This window comes from Chironomus tepperi, unplaced genomic scaffold (genome assembly GCF_022539635.2).
Source record: "Chironomus tepperi strain 1889 unplaced genomic scaffold, CSIRO-AGI_Ctep_v1 contig_262, whole genome shotgun sequence".
NCBI classification, from domain to species: domain Eukaryota; kingdom Metazoa; phylum Arthropoda; class Insecta; order Diptera; family Chironomidae; genus Chironomus; species Chironomus tepperi.
In genome coordinates this window covers 341,019-350,427 of record NW_027226384.1, presented here as the reverse complement: position 1 = coordinate 350,427, position 9,409 = coordinate 341,019, and the positions used below count along the sequence as shown (strand labels likewise).

Genomic DNA, 9,409 nt, shown 5'->3' with positions numbered 1-9,409 from the left:
GGCATGTTAAATGGAAGTAAAAAATAATCTTTAATAGCTTCAACATGATTCAAGAAAGATGGAATAAAAATTAATTTGACAAGAAAAGGAACTCAGTCATTCATTCATTAATTAATAAGCAGTATTTTATGTTACAATATATACATTATTATATCCTGTACCCGAAAAAAAAGATATAATACACACAGAATATGATGAGAGGCATGAGAATAATAACAGTAAGAAGAAGAAGGGAATCGTGACGTTGTCTGAAAGCGACTCGACAAAAGCAAACGTTTTCTAAAATTAAATCATTGAGTGAGTTTATTATTCATTTAATAAACTGTTATTGAGTGATAATCGTTAAACGTATCGTTGATTTTTCCATTTTTTTCGTCTCTGTATCTGTTCGTGCTTCGCGTTTAATGATGGGTTTACAATTCACTCTCTCCTCTCTCAACAGACATGCTCTCAATCGTGAGAGACACCCGAGAGAGTGAGCATGTTCGGGTAAAATTAAATATCCATTATACAACAAATAAAATTCAATAAGTCGGTGATGATAAAAGCATTTTGTATGATTTAAGAGCAGCAATTGTATTGTGTATGTACGTTCGTAACTTTGCTATATTGTTCATGATGTAGGGATGAATGTGTGGGTGGCGTAAGGCATAAAAAAATTGAATATTGGAATGGGAACATGAAAAAAAAGGAAAAGAAAAATACAATTTTCCATATAATAATAAATAGGGATTAATGTTTTATGTAATACTCAATTGCTTGCTTGCCTTGCTTGCCGCTTCTCTCCTTACACAAATAAAACATAAATTTTCAACAGAGTAAATTGATGTGAATGGTAAAAATGTTGCCTCGTTATGCAGGCATGATTATTATGTTATGAAAATTTGTTACTTTAAGTTATTTATGACTTTTTCATTTCATATAGAAATTATTATTATATTCGTATTATTTTAAAGTAATACAAACAATAAAAAGATATTTAATTTTAAAACTTAATAATCTTTAATTCTTTTTGATTTGTCTGTTGCGTCGTTGTGGGTTGTGTTGAATGTTATGTAACGTTATCAATTGTTATATTATCCAGATAGGAATCTGGAAGCTGAAGAGGCTCAGTAGTGCTTTTGTTTAGTCTTTTGATAATCTGAATATTGACAGAGTCAGACACGATCCTAAAAATGATGATTTTTACAATTTCTACATGGTTCTCCGATTTCTACGATAGCGTCTGACTCTTGCTTAAACTTTGCAATCATAAGTTTGAATCCTAGTTTTGGAATTGCGGTAATTGTAGTGTAATTTAATGACTTTCATAAAGATTTTCTTTATTTACAATGTTTATTCTTTGGAGTTCAAAAACACACTGAACTTTTGTATTATAAGGGGTTTTCAACTATGTACAATAAATATTATTCAAATCTCAAATGAACGTTATGTTATGTTATTTTAGTGTAATTTTGTGAAAATTGTTCGAATTTTTGTTAAAAATCGACAATATTATTTGTCATAGAATGAGAGATCGGTGTGTGTTGGGAATCGAACCCACATCCTTACATAACGGGAAGGGTTACAACGGCAATCGGGTCTGCTGTCTAATCACTCAGATATAGTGGTCTTACTCTCAAACTGGCAGATTCGTCTTCATATGACTTTATTTTCCGTACAATGATTGAGAGACCGATTTTTAGTAAGAATCGCGTCTGCGTCCTAAATCCTAATTATTAAAGCTAAAGGATGATCCTATTCTCCCACTGGCAGATTTGCTTTCGTATGGTCCCTAACCGGCAAAGAACTGCGGTATCTAAAAGTGGTGTCTTTGCTTGTTAGAGGCTTGATACCTCAAATTCCATTCTACTCAGATGCTACAGACGAAGGGTAGGGAGGGGAGTGGGTTACCTACCTGCAATCGCAGCAAATGTCAAACTTCCTCCCTCCTTCCACGTTACTTAATATCTAAACAATCTCTCGTTAAAACGGAAACAACTCTACATTGTCGTACATAAAAATGAGAGAGTAAGCGAGACAGGATATAATTTCATAAAATGAAATTAAACAAGCGAATAAATTTTTTGTTGACGATTGTTTTTTTCTCATCAAAAATAAAATAAAGTCAGGACTGAAAACATTTTAATCTGCTGAAGAGATGCATTGAGTCACTTGACGAATAAATTACTTTTCCATGTAGAATGACGAAAAATCCTAGCAAAAAATTTACAATGCAGAACGTTTTGTAAGGAATTATGGAAATGTGGAACAACTGAGACTGTTTGAAAGGGAAAATTGGGTATAGAAAAAATTTAAATTGATCTTCTTATTTTTGACATATTATGCTGTATATTCAATAAACGATTTCAACCCCTCTAAGCCATTTTTTGTGACTTTTTTCCATTCGCAATGACATTATTTAATTGAAGCATTTATCTATGTGCTGTAAATTTTGATGACTAATCGAAAATTCTGTTCTTTTTTTTACTCATAGGTCAAAATTTGGGTAAGTGCTTAATATCGACTGTATCTCAGTGGTGGGAAGTCTCTACCGAAACCGTTCACGGCGTACGATTCGTGGTGTTTTTGCGGTACACCGTGTGTCATAGCACACTGTGTATCACGGCACAATATGTGTCACGGCACACAAGTTGCCCACCACTGCTTCATCTCTAGAGAATTAGACATTTGACATAAAATTCTCATTTTTCAAATTTTATTAACAATTTTAACAATCCCTTCCATTTTCATTACAGTTCCAGAACAGAAGGACGAAATGTAAGCATTTTAATTTACGTCATACAACAGCAACTAAACAACAATTTCAATCCTTTACAGGGAAAAAGCAAGAAAACATAACAAATGCTGAAGCCAGTGAGCATAAGACTAATGGATCTAAATCTGAACCGAGTAATTCGCCTGAGATCACAAAGCCAGGAACAAAATCAATTACAGCTGAACTTAATGCAAAAATAACCGCAAAACAAAATTCACGACAAAAACAGCAACAACCGCCATTTATATATGCGAATGGAACGAAAGGTAGCAGAAGTATGGATCCGCCAAAATTAAAGCACGTGCTAGATCATAAGCCAAGTAGAAATTTTCTACTTAATCACAACGATATTCATCGAGATATATATCCAGATACAAAAAGTACACTTAGTCATAGCGATGTCGAGAGTCATCTGTCAAGTTCTCGAATACCGATAAGTGATTTTAAGCCTAAGACAACAGCAACACCAGTTACCTTAAATCTTAAAAAGAATTATCTCTGAAAGCGAATCAAGTTTCATAAATTAAGAAAAAATTTTGAATTTAAGTTAAAAGACAATCCGAATCTTTAAAGAAGAAATTGAATATTGCATTTAAGAATTGTAGGACTAAACGGCAGTGCTGTCTGAACTGGTGTTATGTCACACTAGTGTGTCGTCAACAAAATGCCATGAATCCTATATCATGGACGATTTTTGTCACGCCACAAAAGTGTGCCATGACGCAAACAAGTTTTGGACAGCACCAGACTAAAGAATAGAGTAAATAGTCTCACAAAATTAGCGCAACTATTGATGAGCACTTGTGTGAATTCAAGGAATGAAAATGAAAATCAGTCAGTCAATTCTCAATAACTATTTGTGCAATAATAGTCAATTTAAAAATGTATTATTGATTTATATGGAATCTTTCTTTATAAAATTGACTTGACTAACAAGAATTAGATTGATTCTATGTCAAGTATGACCAAGTACTTTTAATATCTATTATCTGGGTGTACCTCTATAAAGACAAAGTGTAGTCAAAATTAGAAGAATTTTCTGGTTGTTCCTAAAGAAGCGAACCAGAAACATTGAATTTTTAGACATGAATCATCAATTTTCGAATGATTCTTAAAGATTTGCCATATCTGAGCAGGCTGCGTTTAGTCAAGTATGTCAAATTATTTACTTGATACTCTATGACAAGATCCACAAATGACAAGTTAACAATATGGACATATGGTCGACTAATCGCAGTTTGTTCCTCTAAGAATATCCCGAATAGCACAAGTCGGTTACTTGAACAAAAATTTGGTATCAGGTAGACGTGCCTCTGGCATCAGATGGACGTGGCTCTGACATCAGGTGGACGTGGCTCTGACATCAGGTGGACGTGTCTATGGCATGTTGGCAGACCTTTTGGAGGTCGATCTCACTGGCGACGGATCTTTACTGACCATCTTCAGTGGAGTCCGCGTCCAAATGGATACCTAACATTGGTGCTAGATCTAAACCCAATCCGGCAACTAACTCATAGTCAGATCAGTCAAAGGCTGGATTTTTGATCAATTAGCCGATTTGTGCTATTCCGGTCACATTTTCCACACAAAATAAGCGCTAGAAACTACAGATATACGACTTTTTTCCTAATTTTTTAAGACTTAGTATAAGTTGACTTATTTTTTTTACAAAAAGAAAAACTTCAATGTCATTTAATGAATTTATGAGTCATAGTAATGTTAATAAATGTAAGTCTTTAATTTGCTGATTTAAAAAAAATTAATCAATTAATGAGTAATACTGAGGATAAAAAAAAACCTTTTTTTGTATACGAAATGAAAAAATGCAATTGGCATGACTGTAATAAAATAAAAATGGATGAAAAAAAAAATAAAATTTTAATTAAATTTTTCTTAATTGTGTGGAAAATTAAAAAATTTAATTTTTGTGTGTGAAAATATTGCAGTTTTGGAAAGGATGTTCGTGATGGATTTTTGGAGGTTAGTTATGGATTGGAATGGAAATTGATGATACTGTTGGGTGTTCTTATTTGAATTTCCTAAGCTATGCCAACCTTCTCAGTCAAAAAACGTCATCTTACTGTTTAGGGATTTGATCAGTCTTACTTGGATGTCTTCTTCCAATGGCCGCACCTCTAACATTTCAAAAGACATGCTTTATGAAACGGAAAGATCTCTATGGTATCTAAGAGCAGTTGAGCGACCATTTTAGTATACAGATCAATTGCAAACGATACCCTAACTCAAATGGCTCCATATATGTAGACTCCGAACTCCGACTATATTCTATATTGATTCCAAAGGGAGCCTTCTGTGTAAGGTAAAACCAGAATTCACAACTCTTTGAGAGTTTAGGCTGTAGGTATCCAATAAGGGAACTTGACCAGAGTCCTGCCAATTCCTAGCCATCTCTAGGTAAATCCCTTATTAAGTCAAGAAGCTATTAGTTCTTCTAAACTCTTCTAAAATCGATTTAAACTACAGTCATTCAAATGACTAATTACTAAACGTAAGTACTTCCTTTCATTTCTCATGACTAATTTATTTCCAATACAATACTGCAATTAAAAAATAATTCACTTGAACTTTATTTTTTTTTTACATAATATTTAATTGGATTATTTATTTTATTTCGTATTACAAACAAGAATCAATTTTCATCGGCTTAAAGCTGAATAGAGCGTATAGTACAGAAATATATAAAGCATTTTTGAAGAAGAAATATTTTGCATAATTAAGTCCTATTAAAATTCTTTCTCAATGAAAATTGAATTAAAAATAATTTCACTTCTTTTCTCTTAAGATGCAAAATGCCGTTTTTATAAATCGTTGAAATTTATATTTTTAGAAAAGAAGCATGCACTTTTCATATAATATCATACATTTTGATTCAAAAACAGCGTGTAATTTTGCATTAGATTGCTCTCATTTCATTGCTTTTCATATTTCTTTATTTATTTTTAAGTGCACAGGGTTCATTGGCAAGAATGTATTTAAATATAACAAATTGTATCCGTTACGGTGATGATGATGACGATGATTTTTTTTTTGTATGTGCAAATTTGTGAGCGTTTCCTTATTGCTTACGATATAAATCCTTTAAGTTAATTATTAAAAATTAAAACAACTTTGTATCTTTATATTTATTGGTTATTTGCATGTGAAGCTATTAAGTCAGAGATGGAAATAGTTTTAAGCTTATGGTGGTCTTTATGCAGTATAGTAATGAATAATGGATGGAAATAATGTGCAATTTTCATAATTAATCTTTAATTGCTGAATTGCGATACTGTTATGCAAAAAGATCCGGAATTACAAGTAGATCCAGCTATGAATTAGAAAATACTTACTAAGATTACTTGTTCTGTAGAAAGTTGATTATAAAAAGCACTTAAAAACATCAAAAATAATGATTTTTCTAAATATTGCGCCAATTTTCGTAAACAAAGGGCAAAAAACTACGAATTCGCTCCATGCAGGGAAATCAGGATAAATTTGCCTTAAATTCAAATCAGGAAAACCGTTACAAATCTCTTAATTCTTCTTATCAATATGAATCATTCCAGAATCCTCAATATCCTTCATCCCAAGACCTCATCCAACCCTGTACACCTTCATACAAGAATAAACAACTAACAATTTACAGTCTCTTTTTCCTTCATATATGAAATAATATATTGTAGTGACTGAAAAAGAGTAGAACCAATGTGATACATTTAATTATTTTTGTGTGTCACAGTTGCCTTTACTTTTCAAAAAAACATCAAAAGATGAAATCAAAATGGATGTGAAAATAAGTCGCACATAGCAATACACTTGATTTTGATTGATGTCTGAAACGGAAAAGAGAAATATTGGATGGATGAAAGGAAAATAAGTTTTTTTTACAGAATTAAGAAAGAAAAGTGTGGCAAGTTGGGTTAAGGAAGGTGTAAATGTGGTGGTTAGGGCGCTTTTGGTCTAAGTGAAATAAAAGAGGTTAGGGAATTTGAATTGATTCTATTGGGAGCCATGAGGAACTCCAAACTCCTTGTTGCTTCTAAATGGTTGTTAAATCGAGCTTTATTTCGCTAAGGTAAGTTCAGCGTCATAACAGCAGTAAAATACAGAATTCAAATTTCACTAATTGTCATAACAGGCACAGAGCATATGGTACAGAAATACCATACTACGATTCCTTAAACCGGTCTCTTTGTCTGTTAGGTGTGAATATGGAAAAATGACCAAAATGATCCTGAACTGGACAACATAATCGCTAGAGCGCCATTAATTCATCGTATTAACGAAAAGATGTGAAGTTGTCCCGATTGCACCATCACGACGGATTTCGATTCATTTTTACAACGAAAACTGTAGTTCGCCTTATAGTACTGCTCGGGATTAAGATCAACAGCCAACAATTAACTGTCATAAATCACAATAACACGTTTTTAACTTCCAGGATGTTTATCTCAAGTTTGAAAAATGCTCATCAACTCTTTAGCAACTCGTAACTCCTGTCCATTCCTCATCTTTTATTGAAAAACTAGATTTGTGCAAAATGGTGCAATAATAATCTAGTTTATCAAATTATCTTGAATTTATGAGATCCAGATGACTATATCACCTTATTCTTAGATTTACCCACAAAGATTCACTCCAATACAGCACCTTTCAAAGAATATCACTCACGTTTAAGTCAAAGAATTTCAAAGAACTTCAGAACAGTCGCGTAAAACAATTACAAAGTCAATTAGTAAATTGACAATGAAGGAATTCAGAAAAGAGACATTTTTATTAACCAAAGTGAATTTCAAACAGCATTTTGTCAAGAACGTGTTGAAAATTTTAAGAATTTTTTTTTTAAATTTGTAATAAAATATTTAAAAACATTTTTCACATCGTTTCACTTAAAAGCCTGAAATAAAATGTTTATATTATTAATAGCTCAAAAAAAGTAAAAGAAGGAGAGAAGATGATATTTTCATACTCTTTAACTAATTAAAACTTTAATCTTTTTGAGTTATTCGAGTGCATTAACTATGAGACATATGAAAATATTCATGAAAAATTTCATTAAAGGTTTCGCTTAATTTAACAACATTTTTTTGCTTTTATAAATTAATTTTACTTTCTTTATCTAGAGGATAGAGGCTTGAGACAAGACAAAAAATTACCGCATGACAGTAGGAAAAAGTCAAGACGACTTCCAGTCATTTTTCAGTATGTGACAATAAAAATCGTTGAGACTATAATTTATAGTGGTATGAGACAAATTAAGTAATGAGCTGAGGTATTAAAATGTTATAAATAATAATCTTTTTAGATAAACAACACAAATAAAACCGAGATGAATTTATGATATGATGCTGCTTTTCTACGCACAGGGAACAAATATTGGAAAATGAAAAATTTGAAAATGAGATGATCGCGGTTGTAGGAAAAACAAGCGACAGAAGCTGTAAAAAATTGAAAATCTATTTTCAAAACTATTAAATGAGATTATTTTCTCGTTCAAACATCAATCAATTCAAGGTATTTTGTCTTTTTAGCTATTTTTTAAGGTTTGTGATGTATTGAGCTAATTATCGGTACATTTTGTCAAGCTTTGGGGTTTTGAAAGTGGTTTATTTAAAGATTCAGCAACTTTTGAAGTTTTAACGGATTTTTAAGATTTGAAAATTGATTTTTTCTTTGTTTTGTGCCAAAATGTTTGTTTACTTGTAGTTTGTTTTGAGACATTAAAGTAAATTACAAAGAATGTTCTTAAAATCACAGCTATAACTTGTAAATGAAGGAACTTATAAATCACTATGAGGTAAATAATAGCAGGATGCAAATATAAATAAGATGTTTATTCTTTGAAGTTCAAAAGCAGACTAAATATTTATTTGACGGGGCCAACAACTTTAAAAGGGGAAAAACCATTAATTCTAGTTGCAAATACAATTTGAATATTAAATGACATTTGATGCATTTTCAGATGAGCTTTCTGAACTGAATTGCTCAAATCGGTTAATCAATTCAAAATCTGATGCTCAGTCGGTAAAATTGTGGATGTAAATCGAATCCAGTACTAACTTAGAGACACACCAGCTTAGAACCAGATTTTCGATCGATTAAACATTTTGTGCTATTCAGGCAAACTTATTTCTATGTTACAAATGCGCACTATGCTAATCGACAACTAACAAACCAATTTTTCTGGATTGACTATATTTCCTTCATCATTTAAATGTCTAAATATGTGTTCACGATGAAAAAGAAGTCGTAAAATAAAATTTGACAAAAATTTACAACAAGAATTAACAGCAACACGACGAGATTTTTTCACTTCCCTTTGATCTCCATGAAGAATATTTTGGCATTTTGTATAAATTGTTTGTGTTCAGGAATTGATTTACTATCACAGTTGATGCATTGAAAATTTAATGAAAATTATTTTCGTATCTTAAAATGATAAATAATTTATTTATGTGTGGATATATTAAGTTTTACGATAATTTCAACTACCTACATAATAAATCATGAGTAAATTTCACATTATAATTGATGTAAATTTATTGCTGCATGACACTACATATACACACACAATATGTATGACATATAAATATTTATACATTAATACATGGGAATACATTTGCGAAATTATTTATAGCATTCGAAAATTTT

General features: G+C 31.5%; 1 long non-coding RNA gene across 1 annotated transcript; it reads left to right on the top strand.

Moving 5' to 3' along the window:
- Positions 1–2,361: 2,361 nt before the first annotated feature.
- LOC139091903 (uncharacterized) lies at positions 2,362–4,142 on the top strand. Its single transcript, XR_011544554.1, has 3 exons — positions 2,362–2,488; positions 2,739–2,760; positions 2,821–4,142. It is a non-coding gene; the product is annotated as an uncharacterized lncRNA (long non-coding RNA).
- Positions 4,143–9,409: the final 5,267 nt, after the last annotated feature.